General features: G+C 44.5%; 1 long non-coding RNA gene across 2 annotated transcripts; it reads left to right on the top strand.

Moving 5' to 3' along the window:
* Positions 1–296: 296 nt before the first annotated feature.
* On the top strand, positions 297–15,149 carry LOC119567067. 2 transcript variants are annotated; one of them, XR_005226785.2, is made up of 4 exons: positions 322–448; positions 1,383–1,459; positions 7,920–11,700; positions 12,545–15,149. It is a non-coding gene; the product is annotated as an uncharacterized LOC119567067 (long non-coding RNA). The 2 variants fall into 2 exon arrangements; XR_006283999.1 differs by lacking the exon at positions 12,545–15,149 and having other exon boundaries at positions 297–448; positions 1,387–1,459; positions 7,920–9,609.
* The last annotated feature ends 783 nt before the right edge of the window (positions 15,150–15,932 follow it).

Below are 15,932 nucleotides of genomic sequence, written 5' to 3'. Positions count from 1 at the left end.
CCCACAAGGTGTCATTAGCTCAAATACAAGAAATGTGGCCTGGTTACCAGTTCTGCTGATGCCTTGGGGCCTATTCTAATCTGCAAGGAATTCAGTCTGAAAGTGCATCTGGACAGTTTGCACGGACCCTGTCCAGCTTTGCTTTAGCAGCAGTTTGTGAGCTTTGCACCCTGTGAGAGGGACAAAGCCAGGAGCTGCTGCTGCTGCATTTCACAACTCTGACATGTTGTCACTCACATCCAGACATTTCCTGTTATCTAACCTCAGCCTTATCTTCCCCATTTTCAGCTTCCTCTTGAAGGAGGAGAGGCCCCTTCAAAAACGAGCCGCCTTCCTGGGCTGAGCCCCACTGCTCTGCTTCTGCTTTGCTCCCTGGGTGCCCCCAGCAGGCCCCGCATGCCTGACCCAGCACCACTCCACTTCTTGCCCCGTGAGAGTGCAGCTACAGGTATGGTTTGTACCCGCTGGCACGTCTGCTTGGCTTTACTCTCTTGTACGCTGCTAAAATGGGTGGCAGAGGGGAGAAGGGATGGAGTTTCAAATGGGACACTTGTCTCATGCCTCCAAAGGGCCTGCTACCTCTCCTTTGAGGTGGGTACAGCTAGGGAGAACAGGCAGCAACAAACCACTTCTAGCCAGTCTCCTGTCTAAAGTTTTTGAGGGGTCTCTTTCGGGAGACTTTGGGGTAAGGTCCCAGGGTACACCCCCAATTTCTGCCAGACCTCTGCTGGACACTCCACCCCCACCTTCCTTGGTGTCTGTCCCCTATGTTTACAATTTGGGCTAGATCATTTCTTACCCCAGCTTCCAGAATCCCTTTCCCCAAGATACAGAATCATGTCCAATATTCAAGCCTCCCTGGGGCAGATATTTTTAATGAGGGGGTTTGCCGGGTCTCTCCTGCATGGAGAAAAACCATGCAGCTGGACAGTATATTTTAAGTATATGGATAGAGGGGTCACCTTCTTCATTTGTCTTTTCTCCCCATACATCCCACCAGGGAAGAAAATGTAGCTGATTTTTCCTGGGAGCTCTGCAGTTGGAACCATAATTAATTTATTATGATTATTATGATGATTATTTATTATTAATGACTATGTGTACAGTTCCTAATGCATGCCTGGTGCTTTACAGAGAAATAAAAAACCATGTTGTTGGCCTTGGGGAGATTTCAATCCAAATGAGAGATAGAAAAGCCAGGGCTATAACTAGCAATGAGCAGGGGGAGGTGATCCGGGAGGAAGGAGGTTTCCGCCAGTGAAAGATCATGCAATAAGTTCGTGTGCATGCCCCACTGGCTGGGTCCTTTTCTCAAATTCTGTGTATGTGAATTTTAGATATTAGCGTTTTCCCTCCCTTTTTCTTTTCTCCCTTCTTAAAAGTTAGTGAAGCAAACAGTTTGAGAGAGCAGAGTCCAGCTGGAGCACAGAAGAGGTGGGGTGGAGGCCGGCGCTAGAAGGTGAGTTTCAAGGTGGGATTTGCAGGAGGATTCAGAGATATGCAATGCTAGCAATAATTAGTATTGTATCAAGCACTTCTGCATTGCTTTGCCTAGAAGCATAAATTATCACGTGTAAATTGCTACTCTTCTGATTTTCAGGCTCTTAAGCCATTTCCACAGCTCTAATCGATTCCCTGATGTGTCAGACTGTGAGATTATTCATGTATTGATCAGCTATCAAAAAGTTCTCCTTTGCTTATAGCTTTATCCTTTCTGGGTCTCTGAATTGTGTTGCAAATAAGAATGCTGGGGATACCATGTGCTTTTATGTCAGCCACAGTGAGATGGGGCCCAGCAGTAAACTCTGGATTCAACTTTTGAATATCCCAAAGTTCAGGGGTGTACCTGGATTATTGGTTCAAGCCCCCATCCCTGAAGCTGAGTTTAACTGTCTGCATTGTAAATTGGCTCCCAGTCCAATTATCCAGATAAATACGCTACAGGATTTTTTATTTTTATAACTCTGTGGAGTGAGAGAAGAAAGCTTTAATACCGTGTGCTTCACACGGAATAGCACACTGCTCCATGAATAGTCCCACTGAAGTCAATGAGACCACCTGTGAAGTAAGTGCTCCTCAAGATGAGAATAGATATCAGAATTTGGGCCTTTTATTTTATTTTATTTAAAACAGCAACGTGAACAGTGCATTGTATTCATCTATTACATGGCACCACAGACGTGCACAGGGCTGTACAAAGACAAATGAACACAACCCTGCTGCAAAGAGCCTTACCATCTAAGTTAAGGTGCAAAGAACAAGAGAAGATGTCAGCGCAGGGAGGGAGAGGTGGAAAGGAAGGGCATGCGCTTGTATAGTTGATGGGGAGACTAATGCATGTACCTTAGGGGGTAAAATTAGTGTTTATGGGACTCTGGTTTATAAGCCTCTGGGGAGAAGTTGGGTTTGAGAAGAAGGTGGAGGAAGGGGTCCAGGTGGGTTTGCAGGGGGAGGGAAGCATGTGAAAGAAGGGCCAGAGGCAGGTGTGGGGGGAAGGACAGAGAAGGGATATTCAGATGAGTAGCTTCGGCTGAGTGAGGATGAGTGGCATTTCTGGCAGAGAATAAAGACAACGACCTAGGGCCTATGTCTCTACTCTATACAGCTGGCATAAGTAAGGACAAAATCACACTGATGGGGGGCAGGGGTTCATTGGGATGACAAGACATGGGGAGAAGGTGCTTGGGGAAACATTTCACTGTTTTATACGTTTCCCTGTAGGGACATTTGGGTTAAGCCCGGTCTCAAAATCAAGAGAGCAGTCTGAGCCCAGCTCCCTGGGAGGTCAGAGGGCACATGTGAGGCTGCTCGCCAGCCCGGGCAGTAAGCTGAGCCAGTGCCCTGGACCCAGCACCCCTGAACTTTGGGGTGTCGCCAATCTGGTTCTGGAGCTGGATGTCCCAGCTTGAGCCCATCTCTAACTGGAACATGTAGAGCTCCGTTGTGCCTGGCCCCTGTACAGAGGGAATTGGTGCGAGAAGCCTCTCTCCACATGCACCTCGGTCCCGAGGCTGGGCACAATCTTTGTGCCTGACCCAAAGTCCCCTGAAGTCAATGGGAATATTTCCAATGAGCTGAATGGGCTTTGGATTGGATGCTTTTTCTCTGAACGCAAGAACTGCTTTGGTTTAGTGCTGTTGGCAGGGCTGGATTCCTCAGAGAGGGTGAGGGTGAGAGAAGACCATAACCTGACCCCGCTTCCTCTGTACCAGCCAACAGAGCTGTAGTGTGTACCCTGCACCTGCCTCAGCTGTGCTCCTGAAGCCAGTGCTGTTGGCAGGGCTGGATTCCTCAGAGAGGAATGAGGGTGAGAGAAGACCATAACCTGACCCCGCTTCCTCTGTACCAGCCAACAGAGCTGTAGTGTGTACCCTGAGGTGGCTGCCTCAGCTGTGCTCCTGAAGCCAGTACTCTTCCAGGAACTCTCTGCTGCAGCTCCACTCTGTCCCCTATAGTGTATCGTGGGTTAAAGCTACTATGCAGCCCTTAGCAAGTAAACAGGAGAGTTCCCATTAATTCCAGCACTGGGGGAGATGATTTCATCTGCAGCAGGGCCCCATGTGCAACCAGGAACCTCACTGCTGTAAAAAGGCCAAGAGCAAGCGCACAGCGAAAGCTGTCATGTGGCTTTTGGCAAGCCCTGTGCTGCTGTTGCTCAGCTCTTATAAGGAATCGAATGCTTTATTTAGTGCTGAACGAACTCTCTTCTAGTTGGATTCAGCATCCTTGGAAGGCAGTTCATAACATGATCAGCCCTCATTAACAGGGAGAGAGCATTTGCTGTCCTGCATGATCTAAGAAGCAGCAATGACACTTGTCAGCCAGAGAGCAGGCGTTATTAATGTACTGGGCACGATACTTAGGTGGTTGCTCTGCCTGAAACTTATTAACTGTCTAATCCAAATCCACAGATGTGCTATAGCAAAAATGGACTTGGGTACAACCTGGCATGGTTGCTTCAGTGTAAACTCTTTAATCTCCAGCTCTGATCTTTTCTGGAGCACACGTGGTACTTGTAATTGAATACTTTGAATCAAATCCTGTGCTCTTTATTCAGGTAAATCTCCCATTGGCATCAACCATAGTGATGGGTGCAGATCTTCAATGGAATAGAATAGGATTCAATAGGAGGTTCAATTAAGTAAGGGCTTCAGAATTTGGCCCAGTGATATTAGGGTTTTCAGTTTCCAGCTAGAGCTTGGGGGGACACTCAGGAAGCCTGATTCTGACCTCACTCCAGTTTTAAACCAGTGTGAGTCTGTTGAGTTCAATGGAGTGACTCCTAATTTACACCTTTGCAATTTGAGAGGAGACTCAAGTCTAGAGGTTACAGTTGGGAGGGTGTTCTACAAACCCAGCTCCACCCAGGTTCATGTGGATTCTCGCTCTCTCCTTTTTGATTTGAGATGTGCGTTTGAGTGAGTATGGCAATTAGAGATGGGTCTGCACCCAAACCCAGGTTCTGAGTGCATTGAACCTGAGAAAGGTGTGTATCCAAATTGAGAGCTGAACTTCAGAGCTTGGGCTCGGTTCGACTGAAAATTCAAAGAAACACACAGCCAAAATACAGGCACTTGTCTAGGTTTGGGGTCAAATCCATCCTGCTTTGTTATTTTCCTTCCATCACCAATTGCACAGCGAATAGGAAGAAAGTCCTGTAAAACTCCCAAGAGAGATCACATATGGCTGATATGCTCACAGCAGGATTTCTAAAGCATTGGCCTTTTATGCTATTCACAAGGGGCTGCATGGAGAATGCGTCTGTTTCTGTTTTTCTGCCTACAATAATATTGATGGTTAAGTCTGATTTTTAACACCAGGCTTTTCCTTGGAAATACCCGTTCCAACTGGAAACCAGAACCCCTGTCAATAGTGAGGTCCACCCAAACAACATACCATCAATAGAGGGTGTGGAGTGAGTTCCTCTCCTATGTACCTAAAGAATGATCTTCACTTTGTGACCCCCCGCCCCCTTTATCTGTTGCTGACAGCAGCATTATGAGCAGCTCTGTTTTTCCCCTCTGAAAGCCACAACGGCTTTAAGCTAGAATAGCAGAAGCGGTGGTGCTCATTTTTTTAAAAAGAGCCTTCTTGAACTTCAGTGTCAAATCCTCATCTGGGGTAAGTCAGTGTCACTGCACTGATGTCAATAGAGCTCTGCTGATTTACACTTTTGATGCAGCCTCCACATCAAACTTTACTGGAAAGAGAGTTCTTCGAGCAAACTTGAGGCGTTTGGACCAATTCCCAGTTAGTTTAATGATGAGCTCATTCTTCTTTCCCCACTTGTATAGAGAGAATGGTGCCAAGGACTGCACAATGTCTAATTAGTAGTCATAAATAATTTGCATGGAGAGCCCAATGACAGATCTGGGAAGAAGAGGCAAGCACCTGCTGCCCAGTCCCCTGCTATAACCACTAGGACACATCAGCTTTGCAAGAGTTAATCTGTGGCCTTGGCTATACAGTACTATAACACTTGCACGGCTGTGACTAAGACATTTTAAAATCAGTATAGTATGATGCAGCAAACCCCTCAGATAGACCACCTCGAGTCCTTTAAATTCTGCCTAAACCAATGTAGCTTAAGGCCGTAACTTACTGGATTGGTTTTAAACTGGTTCAGTTACACTGGTGCAAGTTTACTATCGACAAAACCCTGTGCCAACAATGTAGTTCATGCAGCTATTTAGGGTGAAATACTCCCTTATGCAGAGAACAAGCCCAAGGACTATGCATCATTAAAGTCCCATTTAAACCCTAACTTGAGTGTTTACGTGGAATTTGAGAGTTGCATAGATCTTCTGCTTACTGTGCATGGGGGTGGGAGTGCGGAGTAAGGGGGGGAGGGGATCAACATTGACTAGAATTTTTGTATTTTACATGTAGAAAAAATACACCCCGGGGGTGGGTGGGTGGGGGTGTGTGTGTGTGTTTGTAATAACAGATGGGATATTAAGATATCATCATAGGACCACATCCCAGAAGTTAGAAATTAGAATTTAGACCTATTAGATCACCCACTCCATTTCACTGCCAATGTAACGGTTTAATCCTGCTTTCATCTCCTTTAAAGGTTTTCAGTTGAGTTTCTCACTGTGGTATCAAAAATAGCCTGCTTGCTTTCTCAGAGCCTTGGTGCCGCTGGTCATGTGAAATGAAAAGAAGAGGACTCTGACAGCAGAAAAACTTTTTCATTTTTAAAAATAGGCTCTGCCGGGGCCTCGACCACAGAGCATGTGAACAGCACTGAGATGGTGTGACACGGGATCGGTTTTTTCCAGGAGTTGTGATAGATTTCCCCTGCATCATAATTTCAAGCAGCAACCCACATTCTGAGCTGCCATCTTCCTTTAAGCATGCATCTGTTAGTAAAGCTAAGCAATACCTTTCCTCCTACAGACTTGGTGCGCTGGAATTTTTTAAAGCAAACTATTCTGTTTCTAAAAGGGTTAAGGCAAGGGACCTGCATCTGCATGCTTGTGTGCAGAGGAGCGGTGGGGGGGGGGGGGGGGACAAAGTGGGGGGACAAAGGGGACAGGGTTTCAGTGAGGAGTTACAGAAGATTATGGGGGGTGAGTTGTGCTGGCATATGTGGGTAGAAAGCTATGTTTGTTCATGGGGATTGGGGAGGGGGGGAAGAGAACAAAAGGGTTAATTTTGACAATGGAAGAGAACGTTCCGAAGGTCATTCATGAAGAAATTCATTATTTCTTTCTGAGATCCCCTGGCTGTACAGCAATAGAGAATTAGAACCCTTACAACATTATTGCCAAACAGTGCAGTCCAATATAGGAAGGTGACGGGCTTGGGACCATTACTGGAGTGAAGGCAAGAATGGAATGTGCTGAACTCCCATGTTGTTTTAGCTGTTTTGATTTGGTGGGGGTTTTTTTTGGGGGGGTGGTTGTTTTGTTTTTTTGTTTTTTGACGACAGTGAACACATTTGATACTGGACTTTGAGCCAGTTTTAGGATCGGATCCTGCTAATAGTGGAGTCAATGGCAAACCTCCCATTGATTTCAAAGGGACCAGAATCATACCCTTCATCTCAGATAGGCCTGGAGGTCCCATTTTTCAAATTCAGGTGGCCAGTTCCAAATCTGGGTGCTCCTTGATCTCAGCACTTAAACATCAAGGTTGAAATCCTGGTTCCACTGATGTCAGTGGGAATTTTGCCATTTCATCCCTAACACCTGTTTTAGACACACAGGCCCAGATGCACACAGGAGTTTAGGCTGCTAACTTCCATTATGGACCTGGGCCAGAGACCCCAATTCAGCAACATACTTAAGAATGTGAAGCATTGGCTACAATGGGATGATTTATATGCTTGAAGCTGGCAAGTTCCTAAGTACCTTGCAGATTTTGGTCACAGATGACCGTGTGATCATTGGAATGCAAATGCAAATTACAGTAGGGTTTCTAATAAAGGATCCTACATTTGAAAATCCTGGCCTGCTTATCTAAATGTATAATCACAGAAATGAAAAATGCAAATGCTCTATTAGGTCATCTTGCCTGTGACCCCATCTGTGCAGAAATGCTCCCTAGGGTATATGCTCCAGGCCTTTGTCTAGACGAGTACTTTTTAAAAAGGCCCTTGTGTATGCAGAAAGACATCAGCCTTCGTGACCATGCATCCAAACTCCATGTCTGTATGTGGATAGTCCTTGTGTGGGCAATGCAGTAAATATTTCAAGCCCTGTGGGCTAGCAGGGCACTCAGATTAGCTTCTATCTCTGGGCATTGATCACAGCTCCTCATATCCAGCTTCAGTTCACAGATCAATATAGCTGATGTGAACTCAGCAGAAATCAACACTTGCTTATTTGGCTCTCCTCCCCACCAATTAAAGGGAGGGATTTTCCTACCCTGTCATTGACAGAAACTCAACCTTTCTTTTTCTTCCCATCTAGGACACCGCGTCACTGAAGGTTTCCCAGGTGGTACGCCCAAGTCCCGCAGTGCTGCGCTCCGTGTATTTGACAAGCTGAGTTTGACACTCAATGTGGCAGAGTGTCAGTTTGTCAAATACCCCAAGTGAGGCATTTGCTTAGCAACACACATCAGCACCAGAGAAGATTGATTATTGCATCTGACTGGGACGGGAGTCTTTTGTTTAATATTTTCTCTCCACTGAAAATACGAAGTGCTATCTAATAACTGCATACTATGCTTTGCTTCCTGTGCTAGCAGATTTCCTTAGTGCCCCAAATTCAGAAGCATCTGTTTGAACATGCATTTGAATGGTGAGTTTCTACAGAAATAGGGCCAAATTTTTGCTGGCACACTTCCACTGAGTTACACAAGCCGAGAATTTTGCCCAGAATTACGTATTTCTTCAGTCTGTAGCCAAAGTCAATGCTAGTAACTAAAGTAATGGTGGCAACTAGTAGGTGATAAGTTGAGTTGTTGCGTGACAATGGTTTAGTATATTCATCTAAGCTAAAGGTTAAGGCAGTTGTGATCCCACTTACAACAGCACTGCCAATAACAGAGAATTTCTTCATCAGATGTGTTGAAATATTTTTGTATAATCATAGAAGATGGAGAAGAAATAGACTTATAGGACCGTTATTTCATTTCCCCTCTTCTCCACCAGCCAATATAAGGTTATTCCCTGCAGTGAATTCTCCTGTGGTTTGATTAGTCCAATTTTAAATGACTCAAGCGAAGGAGTTTCATCACTTTGCTTGGAAGTCCTAGTAAAATAAATCTCAGGTTTAGGAGAAGCCTCCTTCTCTTCAGCCAGTTACTCCCAGTAAGATCTCCTAGCAGTGTTACCTATTATATTTGGTTTCAGAGTAATAGCCGTGTTAGTCGGTATTCGCAAAAAGAAAAGGAGTACTTGTGGCACCTTAGAGAGTAACCAATTTATTTGAGCATAAGCTTTCGTGAGCTACAGCTCACTTCTGAGCTGTAGCTCACGAAAGCTTATGCTCAAATAAATTGGTTACTCTCTAAGGTGCCACAAGTACTCCTTTTCTTTTTGCTATTATATTTGCTGTACCTCTGCTATTGTATTGAAGCTATACTAAGCCAGCTCAGATGAAGAAGACCTATTTATTGGCCTACATTTTCAAAAGTAACCTGTGATTTTGTGATTTAGCCCACGAACGCTTATGCCCAAATAAATTTGTTAGTCTCTAAGGTGCCACAAATACTCCTCGTATTTTTTGCTGATACAGTCTAACACGGCTACCACTCTGAAACTTGTGATTTTGGGTGAGACATCATAAAGAGGTCTGATTTTCAGAGGTTGAGGTGCTCCACATATTTAGAAAAATCAGGTCCCTTTATGGTGTCTCCAGTTGGACACTCAAAAACTGAGCCAGAACCCAAAATCCCTTTTGAAAATTCAGGCCATTGTTACTTTGCTAGTGTAAAGGGCTTGTCAGAAAACCCTTCTCACTGTTACTGGAGCAGTATCAGCAGCCAATTGTGCAATTAAGTTATATATATATATATATATATATATATGATACAGATTTCATCCTCAACTCTCCTTTTTTCTTTAGATTACAACCACTTATTGTAAAATGTTCTGGAGATGCTCGGCTTTGTATGAAGAATGCTATCTGTAAATAAATGGTATTGCCTTTCTAAGTGAATAGCATGCTTCTGATCATCCACATAATAGATCTGCAGTGTGCACCTATATGAGCAAACATGGCCGTAGTCATTCTGACTCAAACTGTCCCTCCTGTGTTCTCTTTCCAGTCCCTAAAGTTGATTCATAGTCTAGACAGTACTCTCACCTTAATTGTTTTTATCTGTGCATTCAGTTTTAAAAGAGTACAAGGTCCATTGTTCTATCTGACTTTCCATCTCTGATAATCCATAGTGTAACTGAGGCATATATTATCCCTAAACCCTTTCTGTCTCTGGTCAGAAGCCATTGGGTCAGATCCTCAGCTCTTGTAAATGGGCCTGCTCCAGCCACGTCAATGGAGCTACACCTTTTGACACCAGCTGAAGACACATCTCAGGGTCCATTTTAAGTCCCTCACATCCTCTTTTTCCAGTAGTTTACCTCAGTCTTTATTCTTACTACTTTGTCTCTCCCCTCCTCTTCTGAAATGTCTAGGAGCAGATCCTTCAGTTTCTTCCAGGCCCAGGGAGGAAGCAAGGTTAATCTCTCCATCTTCGACAAACCCTGAAGGAAGAGAATTAACCCCTCATTTTGGTGGAACAAATCCTGCTGTTTCTGGGGGTGCATCTTTCCTTTCAATTCCCATCAAGATCTGCAGCTTCTCACCACCTCTGAAAATCAGGATCAGGACAGACACAAAAAAGCCAGTGCACCCAAATTAGCAAACCCCCTCTGAAAATACTGGCTTAAATGTCTGCACATCACCCCCACTTTGCCTCATAGTTCTCTGACAGACCCATGAATATAGTCTGCCCTGAATCCCACCCTTGCAGTGGGACTGATATCAAGTCAATGGTGTTGCCCAGATGCAACCAAAGGCAGAATTTGGTTCATGACACTTTAACTGCTGCTGCCAAGTATTGTGTGTCTTGTACACAGTGCAGTTTCACAGAGGAAGCTGCGGTTTTTCTCTCCACTTTGGCTCAGATTCTGGAGTTGACTGTATTAATTAGATCATCAGGTGAGTGATCAGTGCAAAGAAAGGAGAAGTTCCCCCATTATCTGGAGAGACACCCCTCCCCGCCCAGCCACTTCCCCTCTGCAAAGCCTTCTGACTTTCAAGGGAAAACGTCCTTTGTTCTGGCTGGCTTCTCCCTCCCAGAAATCACATGCCCACTGCATAGAGGGAAGCAACAGTACAGGGCCAGAAAGGAAGCTGATTGGTGCTTTTGGGGACCAAAGCATAGGCTAAGGGCACCCCTGGGACTGCTGGAATATGTGGCAGCCAGGGACAATCAGAGCACAGATCCACTCCAGCCATGCCTGCTCTGGGCCTGTCTCAGCCCCGCTTCAGCTTCTTCCTCCGCTCTGCTCCCGCCCCATCCTTTGCACCATGGCTTCTGCAGAGGCAGCACAGAGCTGATGCTTTTTACTGGGGGGAATCAAAACTGTGGGCTGCATGGTTACCGAGGAAGCACGGGCAGGCCCCGAGAGCTATTAAACAATAAGAGGTTTATTTCTTTGCGAGTGGCACAGAACTACACCCTGGCACAGCAAGCAGAGATTGTCCCCCTTAGCTGCAATACTGTTTAAATGGAATCAGACCCTTCCAATTGCTTCAACCCTCATAAGGGATGTGCAAACTGCCCTACTGGAACAGAACCGTGAGCTGTTTAGTCCATTACTCTGTCTCTGATGGTGGCCAGAAACTTTAGAGGCGGTGTTAGCACCCACAGTACTGTTCCAGGGAAAGTGGGAGAAAAGATATTTCTTCCTGTCCCTGCCTGTTGATCAATTAATGCCCTGACACATGAGGACTGACAGCCCCAGAAACATTGCACTTGCTGTCACCACCGCAGATGCTATTGTTAGCTATAAAAGCACCTAAGGCACTTGTTTCACATAAGAGTAGCACATAAGTAATGTCAAGCCACAGGCTAGTGTGGGAGGCAGGATGGAAGGGGGCAGAGTCTGAAGCACCTTCATGTGCTCAGGCAGATTGCTGGTGAGCAGCTCAGAGTGTAAAGCCGAGTAAACAAACAGAAGAGACACAGAGACAAAGCGATTGAGTCAAGAGCGTAATGCAGGAAGCAGCACATCTGGCTGTGACAGGGAGCTAAGAACAGGGCTTCACATACCCTTCCAGGAAGGAATGTTCCTCCCATTTGGTTTGTGCCAGAGATCTTTACACTCACTGGGGCAGATTAAAGGAGTAACTGCAGATAAGGGAGGCAGTCCATTTATACATTACACTACAAATGTTGCCAACTCTCATTACTTTTTTTGGACCCCATTTCTTAGAACCCCAGCTCCCGGAATCAAGTGATTCTGCTTTCATTAACAAAAGTAAGTTTTAGCCTCCCTGGTCATGGAGAAAAGCTTGCCAACATGAAGTGAGTGCACTCTGAATGCTCAGAAACCAGAAGGCAGATAAAAAGAACCCAAAATCAACTATTTGTAATATAATATAATATAATATAATATTATATATATATATATATATACACACACATCCCTTTTTTAAGCCCATTTCATGTTTTTTTGATGCTTCAAGCTGGCAGTACTGCTTCGGCATGTGAGATGCTGGCAAAGTGGCTCAAACATCTCCAATCTCAAGGGTCCAGCAGGTTTATTTAAAACAATAAACCCACCAGGAAGGCCTAAAACAAACAGGCCCGTAACCTCTCAGGGCACGATGGGCCAGTGGAAGGGTGTCCTTGCTTCTCCATAAGAAACAAGCAGAGTAGCTTGGCTTTAGGCTAATAACCTAAGGCCCTTCCTTCATAACTTACTAAACCTGTTCCTTTCTCATAGGCCTGTCATGAACAAACTCCCCTCCCCCTGATTACTTCCATGACAAGGGTCAGTGTCTACTCTACCCCATGGTTTCAGGGCCTGACAGAACCTCAAAGCAGAGTGGAGAGAAATCTGTTTGAATTTTTGCTTCAGAGGATCTCATTTCCCATTCTGAGCTTCCTCTTTTTTTCCTATCACAGGCTAGCAAATGACTCTACTCCTTTCTCCGAAAACCTCCTCTTACTCAATCTGTCCTGCAAAACCTACCCCCTGCGTTGCCTCATCTTTTATGGCCTCACCCCACCAAGCCCAGCTGAAGTTGATTGCAGCACAACCCTACTGCAGCATTTAAGCCCTTCCCTGCCTGAGCAGATGAGGCAGAAAGGGGAGGCGAGGGTAACACAGACTGACTGATGATCCAGGTCTCTTTATTAACCCTTAGAAAATTGCCCATTTCCCAGGTACACAGCCCATGAATGACAGATAAGCCAAGTTGTGCAGACCAGATCCACGCTCCAATCAGAAGTAGAAGATCCCCAGTGAGCTCTGGGGTGTGCAGAACTGGGGTTCTGAGTTGGCGAGGTGTAGGGATGGGCCTGGGTCACAAAGGACCTGAATTGTCCATAAATTTGTGACAAAAGTTGGGGTTGGGCAGGTTGGATTTGGTGTTCTAGTCCATCTGTACTGAGAGCTGACTGTTTCCACGGGCATTTCTGTGGCCAGGCTGGGGAATTAGTGGGGAAACGTTTCTGATAGTTGTGCAGTGGGGGAGAACAGCAGCCCAAGAGGGAAAGATATTGCTTTGGTACAGAGGAAGCTTTGCTAGGTAGTGATGCAGTCTAGCAACTCACCAGTGCCATCCATAGCTTGTCTCCTCTCTGTATCCCCCACAAGTGACCTTGCAGCTAATTGACCCATGAAAGCAGGCAAAGCAATAGGGCCTGTTTGTTGCAAGAAGCAGTAAGGCATCATAGGGACGACCCAGAGGAGCTGGAAGCAGATATAGTAAATAGGTGAGCCTCTTGGGGATACAGTGTTACCAACTCTCATGACTCTCATTGGTGTCTTTCTTAAAGATCCAGCTTCTGGAGTCAAGTAATTGCATGAGAATCTCAGCTTTCATTTTTTTAAAAAGAGTAAGTTTCTAGTCCTCATGGTTACAGAGAAACCTTGAACACTTGAACCCTAAAGGTTCAAAAGGCAGACAACACATAAAAGGAACTCAAAATATATTATTTTAAAAAAATCTCATGTTTTTAAGATGGTCTGATTTTTGGGGCCTGACATAATTATTGAATGCTTGGGTTTGGTAATACTGGGATACAGCAAATCAAACATAAGGAGCAGCTTTGCAGAATCAGCACCGGCTGGCACAGTTTGGTTACAACATCTAAGGTTCAAGCATAGTAATTGCACACACAGGGCAATTGGATCCTAGCACATTTTTAGAGGGCTCTTCTCACTCACAGAGTCTTTGGAGTGCAAAGAGGCCTTGGGACTGAATGAGGAGCACATTGTATGTTGACTGAAGTTGAAAGAAGTCAAGCAAATAAAGTGGAGTCTTTATTCTAGCCACATAAATGTATATTTGAGCTACTGCCCTAGCAGAGAAAGACTCCATATCCCACTCGGACACTTTGACATGTATTTGGTAGTAGTCTGTTGTGATTATTTAACATACTTAGGTTTTGAATAATAAAAGCAACATGAACAGGCCTTGTCCTTTGGCAGTAGTCGCACTTCTGTCTGCCAATAGCAATGCCCATTGGGAGTTCTGATTGAGAAACAGAGGATGGTGTGACTGCCCTCTTTAGGGATGAATAGGTAATGTTCTATCACTCTTGGGCCTTTCTGCTGGCACTATCAATTCATTTATTTACCATATTCATTTCTAAGGCACTGATCAGCATAGTATCTGGGCACAATTCACATAATTTAGTTAAGTTGATGTAACACTTCCAAGTGTATTTTTCCTCTGCTCGCCCCTTCATCCATTGTTCTTGAGATTGTCAGTTGTGTTGCTGAATTTTGTGATGTCCCCCTGGATTTAAACCAGTGTCCTTGAAGTGAAAAGCTCTTTACTCGCACTGCCAATTCCCTGCATCACTCATGCCCCTTTAATGTCATTTTTATAAGGGTGATGAAGGAGGCACTTGTTCAAACTTCCAGGTCAAGATTAGATGTATGGCGAAACAGGGACTCCTAGTGGCCTGGACAACAAAAGGTACTTCAGGGAGAAATAATATAAAGCCTCGTCCCAGTCCCATCTGTCCCCACTTTTCCTCCCAGGTTCTATCTACCTGACTGGTGTAAACCAGGACCCAAAGAGCAGCGCCAGGTAGGATTCAAATCAGGGGTTACTAAAATAAGAGAGACGACCTCCACTGACATGTAGAACATCCTCCATTTGTCTTATGGAAGGAACCCCATTCAGAATGGGTGAGAAATAATTGATTTGGAAAGGAAAGTGGAAGGGAAGTGAGGGGGAGGATGTTACTGGAGATAAGCCTTGGGCTTCTCAGCTAGTTGAAAATTTTCCATCGAAGTTTTTCTCAGGGGAAACAAAATATTTGCATTATTTTTTCATTCAGGTTGCGGTTTTTGTTTTCTAATGAAAAAATTAGAAATAAAATATTTAAATTTTTTCTTTTTTTAAAAAAAGTTTTGTTTTGAGGGGTAATAGTCATTTTCTCTCACTTCCTGACTTTTTTCCATTGGAAAGTGGGAGGAGTGTGGGTGGGGAATGAGAAAAAAAATAAAAATTAGAACAAAAATTCCATTTTATTTTACTTTTTCCTCAGTTTTTCCAGTGACCTCTTTTCATTAACTTTTCCCTTCTTTTATCAGTAGAAAAAGTAATAAAGTGAGAGAAAGTAGGTTTTCCCCACAAAATGAAACAAAATCTTTTGAAATTTGTTTTAAAATTAAAAATGTTTGCAAAATTTTTCATTAAGAAAACAATATATCTCCACTAAAAATTTCAACTGAAGCAAAACATTAATTTCTTTTAATGTGTGTGTGTGTGTGTGTGTGTGTGAAAATGAAATATTCTTGTTTTTTGTAACCTACTCCACCGGGGCTACTAAATGATGGTTACTGGATTGGTGATTGGCTAGTTTTGCTTTACAGCTCAGGAGAAAAATCATCTCCCTTTTGTGCAGCAGCTGCTCCTGGTCAGCAGTGGTGTGAGGCAGCCAGCGTTGCCCTATCTTTGCACAGTACCATTTCTGTGTGCACAGCTGCTATGCATTCTCAGTGGAGTTCATGGAACCATAGAATATCAGGGTTGGAAGGGAAGGTGGTCATCTAGTCCAACCCCCTGCTCAAAGCAGGACCAACCCCCAACTAAATCATCCAAGTTACAATGGTATAACTAAGAGCAGATCTGACCCTGGCTCAGCAGGTCTGACAGCAGCACAAAATAGTAAAACCTTATTTGTGTCATTAGAGTAAGTAGCTGTGAGCTAACCTTTAGGACCCAAACTCACATGTCCTCTTGTGCTGTCACTACAATGGCAGGCAAGCTGCATGTCTGTGAAAA

This window comes from Chelonia mydas, chromosome 9 (genome assembly GCF_015237465.2).
Source record: "Chelonia mydas isolate rCheMyd1 chromosome 9, rCheMyd1.pri.v2, whole genome shotgun sequence".
In the NCBI taxonomy this organism is placed as follows: Eukaryota; Metazoa; Chordata; order Testudines; family Cheloniidae; genus Chelonia; species Chelonia mydas.
Note: the sequence above shows the minus strand (reverse complement) of the source record. Positions and strands in the feature narration are given on the sequence as shown.